General features: G+C 40.0%; 1 pseudogene; it reads right to left on the bottom strand.

The window, feature by feature from the left end:
• Nucleotides 1–2,825: 2,825 nt before the first annotated feature.
• On the bottom strand, nucleotides 2,826–4,234 carry LOC146368916 (uncharacterized; annotated as a pseudogene).
• Between the last annotated feature and the right edge of the window lie 4,359 nt (nucleotides 4,235–8,593).

Genomic DNA, 8,593 nt, shown 5'->3' with positions numbered 1-8,593 from the left:
CTTGGTTGAAGTAAGTGGGTATTTGAGTTCATGTTGCTTTCCTTACAGCTGTAAATAATCTGCTCATTCCGCTTTTGATCTTTGGCACCAACAAGTGACTTTTTCCCAAAGAAGTGCTGCTCACAGGAGATTTCCTCCATTTCAGACCATTTTCTATAAACTGGTTAGATGGTTGTACAGTTTCTGAAATACTCAGACAAGCCTGTCCGACACAAACAACAATGCATGTTCAAAGTCATTTAAATCCCCTTTGACCTTTGACCTTCAGCAGGTCGTCTTATTAACGTATACATGCCTAAATGCACTGAGCTGCTGCCATGTGATAGGCTGATTAGGTATTTGACCTAATGAGCAGCTCAACAGGTGTATCTAACAAAAATGTGGCCAGTGAGTGTACATGGTACTTTTTAAATGGACAAAATGAACTGCACTGGCAGCTGCCCAGTGCCACTATGAATTAGTTAAATAAGCACTACCATGGATAGTTTGGTGCATGATGTAATTAAATAAATATTACAAAAAAAGATTCTTATAGCCCTCACTTACCTTGATAATGTTTTCAATCTCTAAGTCCTGTTTGTCTTTCTCTTTTTCTGTCTTCTCCGTCTCATGGATAGTCAAGTCATCAGATTGGCTGCCCCTGCTGCTGCAGCTGCTGCGGGCGCTCCGGCTGCGTTCCCGCTGACTGTTTTCCCGCTGGATCCCTCTCTTCAGTTTGAGTTCATGGTGAAGGGAAGACTTTCCCTCACTCTGAAGACGGAGGGCAGTTTGAATGGCTGAATACCAGATGTAAAATCTTGGGTGTACTTTCCATTTAACTTTCCGAGTCAGACTGAATAGGATGGGTTATCTTAAAAAAATGAGGACTGGTGTAGCTTTACAGAGTAATTGAATGCATGTTTCAGAAAATATGTTAATCCCTTTTGGATAAAGTGGCTGACTGACCTCCACCTGCCGGAGCACCTCTCTGAGGGGTTCAGTAGCCGATGCCATCAGCTCAGTGTGGAACGCACCACTGACTGGGAGAGTTTTGGTCCGCATGAACTTTAGGCGCCGAGAGTTTTCCTGGAGGAAATCCAGAGCCTGAGAAGTCAAAGAAGACAGCAGAAATGACAAGAGCAGCTCTAACAACTTTTTTGATGGTTGAGAGAAGACAGAAAAGAGAACACAATAGATTCACGGTATATTAAAGCAGCAAGAATATATGAATGTATTACCTGCTGGTGCCCTGCAATAACCCTGCCATCTGGAAACAGGTAGTTGGCCACAGAGCACACAGGATTCTCCATCCCCAGACTCTTGCAGTGCTCTTTTGCCTGCAGACAGGCATAATTATACTGAGCCTGAGGTCTACCAATGACTGACAGCATCCCACTGGGAACCAGTTCTGAGGCCTTCTGCATTGTTGTCTGTTGTCGGTATATTTAGACATTTTCCAAATCACATTGTAGTGACGTATACAGAACACAATAAATTATATAATGTAAACAACTACCTGAAAAACAGGTAGAACGATACTTTTGTATCGTTTATTGCATTTATGGAGGGAGTGGTGTATGCTGGGTAATGGCACAGCTAGCTACTGGGTGACTTTATTCACCCGCTTCGGCTGTTATCAGTCCATACAGTGGGCGTTATTAGCACAAATCAGTCCCATAGATATGGGCCATCTCCTACTAGATTGTTCAGAATGTTGTTATCATCCATCCAGATGGAGGATCACTAACAGGAGCGTGGAAGACTCCAGAATCCACTCTGGCTGGAATCCGGTGGATATGCAGTGATCTCACTCAAATCTGATGCAGAAAATATGAAACTAATCTGAGAGAATAACTGAAGCAGTTTTCCTCCTGAAGCATCACAAAGTTCAGAGTTCATGTTTAGAGCAGAAGATTCAGCAGTCGCTCTGTGACCTTTCAACTTTCTTCACTAAAACAGCTTCATTACAGAGAAACAAGTCACATTTTCTTGATGTTCTTAAGTCCTTTCAGATGTTTGTAATGGTCCTTGAATGCAGCATCAGTGTCGCAGGTTTAAAAGGTCACTTTCTGTTGTGTTCAAAGATTTCCTTCAGATATGGTCTTTAATCAGTAAAGCCAGTGATACAGCAGTGTCATTAGCTGTGTTATTGGCACCAGGCTGTGTTTATGTATGTATTTAATTCTGTCTGAGGATGTCTTCAGCATGAAATGATCATTTGCTCAGCTGCTGTGTCTCAAACGACTCCTACAGTCTTTGCTTATGTGACCAACTTTTAAACAACCAAAACAAATTCCCCTTTCCTTGATAAAAGTCAGCTTATCTCGATGCATTTTAGCTTTAAACTGCTTACAATTCTCTAGTAAATGACTGCTGTGTGAACAAAACAAACAACTATGCAGAACAGTGGAATTTGTTCTGCTTCCAGTTGATTGAGTTTTGACTCCTGGAACCGTACTGACATTAGTGGCAAAACTACTTCCCTTTTTTCTTTGCTTGGTGGAACTTGAAACTTTAAAGCTGCTTCCAGATTGTGAGTCTTGGATGTTGCCAAACACTGGATCTTATGCTACTTTCACCTGTTTTATTATGAAGGCAACCAGATCAGTGAACACTGCTCTGTGACCATTTTGTTCCTGCAGTTCATAGGCAACAACTCTCCGTTTTTCCCTCAATTTGTATGGAAGTTTCATAACAATCATTCTCATATTTGAGGGCAAATCCAACTCCTTCATATAAACAACTTGCTGTGTTAGATTCGAACATCCTTGAAGAAAAAGAGAGAATGACTGTAGACCTTTCACATCCTCACTTTTAATAGGTGCCCAACTCACAATCCTCTCCATCTATGCAGAGGAAATTTTATTTCCGTTCCCAAAATGTTCTCCAAGAAGATATTTGTCTGTGGAATAGCCCTGCTCAGGAGGTAAATGCTGACAACTATGCACCAAGTCTTTAGGCTGCCCCCTAGTGAACTGCTCTAAAAAATGCAAACAGTCGCTCCAGTTATCAGTTTTAGCTTCCACTCCATTTTCAAAGGCATTCATAAATGATCTGTACTGTAAAGGGTCTCCATCAAACATAGGGATGTTTCTAGCTGGAAGGACAGAAGATAAGTTTTGTTTTACAAGCAAAGTAGTGATGTCATTTTGTTTTTGCATAATATTGACAATCTCCTTCGTGCAATTCTCAGTCAAAGTAGGAGACTGAGGCTGTGTTTGCTGCGTCACTTGAGCTGAATCATCAACTTTTACCATCACCTCATCCACCTGATGTTGGTTTTGACTTTGTCTAGGTATGATTACTTGTGATTCAGATGCAGAATTTGTACCAGAGTAATCTCTTTCTGCCGGAACAAATGTATCAGCACAAGGATTTAAATTAGGCGCTTCTTGTACGTGCCCTCTTTCAAAATAAGAGTTCATTCCATCAGAACGCTCAGAGCTACAAACTGAGTTTATTTTTAAGACACGAAGCTTTGCCTTAGTTGCTGCCAACTCTGTTTCCAAGGATAATTTCTCCTTTTCTTTTCTCAGTTTTTCCTCTTGCGCTTCAATAGAATGTTTTTCTTTAATGCAGCGAGTCGCTCCATGAGCGCTGCCTTGTCAGCCGCAGCTTTAATGCGTGCGGAAGATGTTGATGAAATTCGACTTTGCTGTGACAATGTTTTCGAAGGTGGCTTTACACTTGAGATATTAGAGACACTGTCTTCAGGATTTATTTCATCCAAACTTTCAACAGCTTGATCATTAAGAGCAGTATTGCTTTGTTCAGTATACGGCTCGCCTGCTTGCTGCAACCAAACCTTTACTTTGTCCATAAAAACAGAGAATGCTGTCACCTTAGACTGAAAATGTGCGCTTTGCCTTTTCACTTCATCTTCTGGCAGTGGCAAACTTAAAAAGGATTCTTGCAAAGCGTTTGCATCTTGATAGCATTTAATAAACTTCCCAAATTCAGAAGACACTTCCTTAACCTTCTCATGTGAGGTCATTAAAGCAGAAATTTTCCCCATGTACTTAGATGCTTGCTTACACATTGAACTCCGCTTTTCTTGGCACGTCTTTATATACAAATCCAAACCTTTTGGCGTAAATTTGATGCTTCTTTTCTCTGCTTGCATCTGAGTGTCATCCTCTTGTTTACTCTCTTGTTTACTCTTAATATCCGACATTTTTATTGTCCTCTTGGATTATTTCAAACATTATAAAGATGCACAGCACACTGAGAATCCATAGCATAAAGCGCAAACATGATTGCAGTGAAGAAACATTTCCACAGAGGGCGTTGGCATGTTTCAATTAGTGATCCTATTATGCACAAATTTAGTACATCAAAACTCAGTTCATCAGTCTTTGTAGTGAAATAATGTCTTTAAACTCCAATAGCTTCACCGTTTTCCTTTACGGCTTAAACAATATTATCACTCACCAGCTTTGATGAACGAGTGACATGTTGATCCAGGCTTCAACATCAAATCCGTCTGGAGTACTTACAGACGATCCAGTAACTTTTATTCGAGTTCGACGGTGATCCTTGAAATCCTTATATCCAACATATCCATTAATGAAGGATTATTCCTTTGTCCACGGGCAGGTTTTTTACTTTTTGTAGTGGCAATTCCTTTTGTTTGACAAACCAAACATCCCACAGTTAAAGGTCCACAAGCCACTGCTGCACTGAGATAATATTTCGTACGCAGGCAAAAGAAGTCCACTGTCAAAACTTTAAAGTTGCGTTTTTATGGTTTATTTTATCCAGTTTGGCAAGCAATAACAAGATCCATTTTTAGTTACTTCCTGCTGCTTCTCCTGCTCTAGTAAAAAACCATAGGCTCACCCCAGTGCATGCTGGTCCTATACCAGTGTCTTTATTTATAGAAACAAAATGGCCCTACAGCTTTTACTGACTAATTTAACAAGGTAACATCAAACAAACAAAACATTGAAAGAAATATTAACCTACAAATAAACTTGTAAATAAACCCCAAAATATAAGTAAACTAACAACAAACTTTAACTAATTTCAAAATAATAAAAAATAAGAACAAATAGCTCCAACAGAAGTTATTGCTGCAGACTGAAGGTTCTGTAAACTACTCAGTCATAGAATGATTACGATATTGAACTAAAACAAATGCCTGAATCCTAAATTATGGATATCCTATTGTGGTGATCTGAAATGTAACACTAAATGTGATTAAAACACTAAAACTCTGGACTCCGGGGCTGAACGACCGCGGGGATCACCAGCCCGAGGAAAACACAAAATACACATGACTCCGTGAGAAAGACAATTCATTCTTGAATGAAGACGTTGATCAGACACATTTAAAATGTAGCCAATTGTGTTTATTATTAAATTATTAAGGAAATAGAAAAGCGGGGGAATAGAAAAGGGGGGAGGGGTGGGGGGTAAAGAAGAGGGTAAAGGAAAGGGATAGAAAGGAGGAAAGAGATAGAGGAGAGAGAACCCCAACTATGCCCTCTGAGCAAGCACTGGGTGCGACAGTGGATAGGAACAACTCCCTTTAAAGGAAGAAACCTATGACAGAACCAGGCTCTAGAGGGGGCAGTCAACTGTCGGGACTGGTTGGGGGGTGAGGGTGAAAGAGAAAGGGGGGGGGGGGGGAGAGATGGGACAGGTGTTAGGAGTTATGGTGAAAATTACGATGCAACGGTGGAGGAGGAAGACGGGGTGACATCAGCAGAAGGAAAAGTAGAAAAAGTAGAAAAAGCAGGAGTGCTCTTTCTCCAGAAGAAGCGGAAGCGTTTTTTCTTCTTTTCCATCATCTTTTCCACGAGCACTTTTTTCTCTAGGATGAGGGTTCGTAACTCATCAATTGTTTGTGTATTTTCCTTCTCGAGTTTCCTGCATGTTGTCTCCACTTCTTCTAATTTGGCTTGTTTTTCTTCGAGCCTTTCTTTCAGTTCTTTACATTTGGCCTCCTGCATAAGCTTTGCCTCGTGCATCTCTGTATAACTGTGTTGTAATTTGTTGTGTGCGTCTTGTAGCTGCTGACTTCTCTCGAGTTCTTGAAGTGTACACTGCAGGTCTTTGCTTGTTTTCTCTAGTTGCTGCTTTAACATCTGCACCTCAGTGTTTTTGCACTTCAAGTTGTTGGAAAGTTTCTCCAGTTCTGTGTTTTTTCTCAGCATGTCACTGAGCTTACTCTGCATCTCTGAGCATTGTTTTTGCACTTTTTTCTTTTCCCCCTCCAGCTCAGTTGTTTTGGAGTTCAGTTTGTTATAACGGTCTTGCAGTTGTTGGTTTTTCCTCTCAAAGTTCTGGAGAATTTGTTTATCTTTTTTCTGCTTTATTTCCCGTTGTTCTTTGTCTTGAAGCAGCTCTTGATATTTGTGCAGCGTTTCATCAAGCTTTACCTGCTGCGCTCCGTATTTTTCCTGCATGCCTCTCTGGTTTATGTCCAGTTTTTCTTTCTCTTCAAGGATTTCTTTATTTTTTTGCAGAGCTTCATCAAGCATTACTTGCAAACCTTGGTTGTGTTTCTTGATGTTCTGAAGCTCACAATCCAGATCTTTCTGTTTCGTGTCATGCTGTTCTTTGTCTTGTAGGAAATCCTTATTTCTTTGCACTGTTTTATCAAGCTTTATTTTCAGCGCGGTGTATTTTTCCTCCACGCCTTCAAGCTTGGAGTCCGTTTCTTTCTGTTTAATTTCTAGTTGCTTTTTTTCTTGAAGCAACTCTTTATTTTTGTTCAGTGTTTTTTCAAGCTTTGCCTGAAGTCCTTTGTACTTTTCCTCCATGCCTTGCAGTTTGCGCTGCTTTATGTCCATTTGTTCTTTTTCTTGGAGGAGTTCTTGATTTTTTTGCAGAGCTTCATCAAGCTTTATTTGCAAGGCTTCCTTGTGTTTCTCGCTGTCCTGAAGCTTGCAATCCATATCTTCCTTTTTCATGGTCTGTTGCGCTTTCTTTTGAAGAAACTCAACCCTTCCTTTCAGCACTTTTTGATTTATCTCAGTGCCTTGGAGTTTTATGACCAGTTGTTTCTTCTCTTGGAGGAGTTCTTGATTTTTTTGCAGAGCTTCATCCAGCTTTACTTGCAGCTCCTGAATCTTTTTTTCCCTCTCTTTCTCGTTTTTCTTCTGTTGGAGGATTTCTTCTGTTGGTTTTTCTTGTACTTTATTAAGCTTTGCTTGGAGCTCAAAGTTCCTCCCCCGCATATCTAGGAGTTCCATTTCTTTCTCCTTTTGAATATCCTCCTTATCAAGAAGCTGTTTGAACAGTCTATCTACTTCGGCGGTCCTTCTCTCACAGTGCTCTCTCAGTTTGATAATCTCCGCTCGTTGTTTAAAAAAACTTTCCCAGATGTAACTGGTGTACTCTGACTGGGGCGGGTGTCGCGTATTGTGATTGCTCATGAGATTTTGCTCATGCATTTCTTCCGAGCACATCTTCTGCAGTTGAGTATCGTCTTCTCGATTGCAAAGAGGAGCGCTGGGCTTTACGTTTTCTCTTTTTTTCTGTTTTCTTGGAGACATGTTGGAATCTGTTAACAGTGACTCTGAAAAGGATCCAAAAAAAAGGCTTCTCTGGCGAACGTTTAAATGCTGCACACATAAATGCTGCGAATAACGGACTGAAAGTTCTTGCGTCTCACCCCTATTTAAGGGTTTTAGGATCAAAGGATCAAAGGATCACAGTGGTGGTAAGATTCTAAATGTGTGTGACATCACGATTCTGTAAGCCAATGAGGTGGTCACATGACATTTGTGAGAGGGCATTCTTTACTTGGACAAATTATCAATAAGCTTTCAATACCAGTAACCATGGTGACAGTATAATTGTTTATTGTGTTGAACAATAAACAATTATATTGACAATTATGTGTGTCCAGTATGTTGGCTGATTTTCTTTTACTTTTTGCATATGAAAATAAAAGCTGGGCTGATTTTAACACCATTACAAGAAGTGTTGTTAATTATTCTTTTTGAATCATAATCAGGTTACCACAAATTGTTTTTTAATTTAGTAGAACTTGAAATGTTTGTCAGTGGGTAAACAATTCATAATGCAAAGTCAGAAACATCAAGTTATTCTTAGTACTGCATACTTGCAATACATAAGTTGTCCTAACAGTCATGTAGGGCATCCGTAGTTCAGGGGGTCGGGAAGCTCATCTTGTAACTGGATGTAATATTAGCAGACAGAGGGTTTGATGTTGCAGAATCTTTGGAGTTGTACCATGCTGAATTGAAGAGCCCAACTTTCACCAAAGGAAAGAACTAACTGGCCCCTAGATTGCCCAATCAAATCTCTTAATGCCACCAGCCCTCCCCTACCTTCACTGTGTGCTCAGCTTGTAGAAAAGAGTTGAGTGTGGAAGAAATGGCAAAAATGTGGAGCTGAAAAGCTAAGAGAGAAAAAGAAATTATATATAAACCAACGTGTCAAATTAATGGACATGTTAGTTATTGGAGTTCTGGCTGCATTTTATATATCTATATTGTGTCCTTTTTATAATAAATAATAAAAAACATTATTTATCCTCACTGTATGAACATTGTTGGAGTCCTTGAAGTCTCGTCATGTTGAAGTTACTCATGTGATGTGATGTTGTTATAATGATCCAGCTGGTGTGCAGCCATCATAT

Source organism: Perissodus microlepis, chromosome 18 (genome assembly GCF_051167445.1).
Source record: "Perissodus microlepis isolate ML-2025 ecotype Zambia chromosome 18, ASM5116744v1, whole genome shotgun sequence".
Lineage (NCBI taxonomy): Eukaryota > Metazoa > Chordata > Actinopteri > Cichliformes > Cichlidae > Perissodus > Perissodus microlepis.
This window is presented reverse-complemented; position numbering and strand designations above follow the sequence as displayed.